At 43.8% G+C, this 2,454-nt stretch overlaps 1 long non-coding RNA gene across 1 annotated transcript in view; it reads right to left on the bottom strand.

The window, feature by feature from the left end:
- Positions 1-2,454, bottom strand: part of LOC136790764 (uncharacterized) — a 99,033-nt gene that overhangs the window by 25,565 nt on the left and 71,014 nt on the right. The window lies entirely within an intron of this gene.

The following is a 2,454-nucleotide window of genomic DNA, read 5'->3' as shown; positions in this document are numbered from 1 at the left end:
CTGAGGGAGAGGAAAGATGAGCCTTGCACTGGTTAGCACACAAATTTGTTTTTCTAAAGATATCCGCATTGTTCCTGAAGTCAAAGACTAAGGATAGATCTGTGTTGGTACTTTTGCTAGCTGGTCTAAACTGCTGCTTTGTAATTTCAAGAGGAATTGACGCTAACGTGGTCTGATCCCTGCACACAGAGCCATTACTTCCACCTCTGCAAAGAGTACTCCACAGTTTGCTAATTGCTTTTATTGGTGCTCATGTGAAAGACAACAAAGAAAGAATTTGTACTCCAACAGTTTAAGCATGGTACACCCAGCAAGGTACATAGGAGAGGAAGACCGCTTACTGGGCTGCTGTGCCCAAGTGGCATTACCTATTAAAAACACCACACTTACCTAGCAAAGATCTAACAAACTCCCAGTTAAAGACGCTGCTGGACCTCACTGGGCATTATCCCAGATTTATAACACACGGCTTTCCCTTCCTTTCTCCTTCACACTAATGGCTGTCACAGTCACTGAGCTGGATTTCAAGAGATGGTAGGGGAAACTTACATGGGGAGTCATACTGAAAGGTGTTAAAATTAGGGATTTTATTTTAAAGTGTTTCCTCTGTTTCCTCTGACGTCAAGTAGAGCAACAAGTCAGGTTAATTAAAATAGCCATCGACATCTCATAAAAGTCTTGAGGCAGGGAAACGAGCCACAGCAGACATGACACACTCTGCTCGTTTGAACTTTTAATGTTTTTCCCTCAGACGGCCAGAGCCATGGAAAAGCCTGACACCATGGGCAACAGCAGATCGTCACTGTACTATGCCACTGAACCCATGACCCCATACAAGAAAAAGGGGTTGTCTAGCGCTGGGTTGGCATAAACAAAATAAAGAACAAAATAGGCAAGAAGCAGTCAGAAAAGACTATAAAGAGTCTAATGCGCTCCAAGCAGAAGAAACTCTGCCAGAAGCTCGGCACTGACAGGGGAGGAGCAGGGCACCACAGCCTGGCAGCCAGGGAAGAAGGGCCGCAAACTTCTGCACAAAATGTACTTACCTCAAGGGCTGCAAGGTGGCGAGGGCGGAAGCAGAAGCCAAGACCCTGCGGATGGGAACTCGCATAGCCGATTTTTCAATAGGTTAAATTTACTCCAAAAATTATCACACCGAAATAAATCGATACCACGCAGGTTTAAAACTGCAAGCAGTAACCGGCCAGTTGTGCGTTTCCCACACCGCTGGCCAAGTTTTGCAGTCCTGCTGAGTTATCGGAGCTCAGTGGCCAGGTGCCTTCAGCAAGCACAGCCATTTTTACCATAGTGCAACAGATGAGAAGTCTCTTTGCTGGCCTTCGCCATCAAGACTGTTGAGCTATATCAAAATGTATCCCTTACGCCTCTCAGGTTTGAAAAAACTTGGTTTGCTTTATTGGTGAATATCAGTAAAATATGATGCAAGTGGGGACCCTCTTCCCCACGTAGTATCTGAGCCAGTCAGACCCCATTTCCCCTGCAGTATATATTTCTCCTACAGCTCTGACTTCACGTTCTTTACCCTCACAAACCACAGATGCTGAGCAGTTTCAGACAAAGAATTTACTATTTCTGTAACTTCTAAGCAAGCTATGCCAAAAGAGAGGAAGAAGAAGAAGAAGAAACCAGTACATAAAGATACACCTGCTTCCTTTTTTTTTTTTTTTTTTCATGGATCTCAGGGTCTGGGAAGTTTCAAGACTGCTTCTCCTCCTAGCTGATTCTGCTAGCAAAAAACACTAATTAGCAACCGCATCACATCTCTTTGGTCCCTCACTATCACAAATTCTACTAGAGGATTAATATGCCTTTTGGCTACAATATAAATTGCACATTATTCCCAGCATTTTAAAAAAGAAAGATTTTTTTTTTATTTTTGTTACCAGCCATGTCACAAGGCAGCCAAAATTGTTTATTTCACTCTACTTGAAGAAAGCTCCTGACAGAGCATGAGGAAATAAAGCCCGCATTTGGGTCCATACAATAAGCCCTAAGAGCTGGCAGGATAAACATTCAGGAGTGTGCTTTCTAGAGACCACCAAGTGGAAATCTCCAGAAGAAATCAGTACACCAAGCTGTCAATACCACTCCTCCAGTTGCTCCTATTCCCTATAAAAATGTTCAAAGGCTTAAATCAGTCTAATTCTGTGACTCGCAGCACCATACACAAGTGCTGCCTGGCTCAGTTTGTGGTTCGTGGGCTTTTAAGCTAACCAAAGTGAGACCAGGCTACGCGGTGTCAGCGAGATGGCTTACATCTTAGTTTTCAAAATGATGAAAACTGTCAGTAATTTTCCTACGGAAGATGTTTTCCTTGTACTGTTTAAACAGGGCTTTGCACTCAAGAATTCAGGAGAGGAGCTGACATTTCCTTTTGGCACTGCTGCTTTAAAGCGCCGTATACTCAAATGTCGTCTCCAATGCGAGCTCCCC

Source organism: Anser cygnoides, chromosome 4 (genome assembly GCF_040182565.1).
Source record: "Anser cygnoides isolate HZ-2024a breed goose chromosome 4, Taihu_goose_T2T_genome, whole genome shotgun sequence".
Lineage (NCBI taxonomy): Eukaryota > Metazoa > Chordata > Aves > Anseriformes > Anatidae > Anser > Anser cygnoides.
Note: the sequence above shows the minus strand (reverse complement) of the source record. Positions and strands in the feature narration are given on the sequence as shown.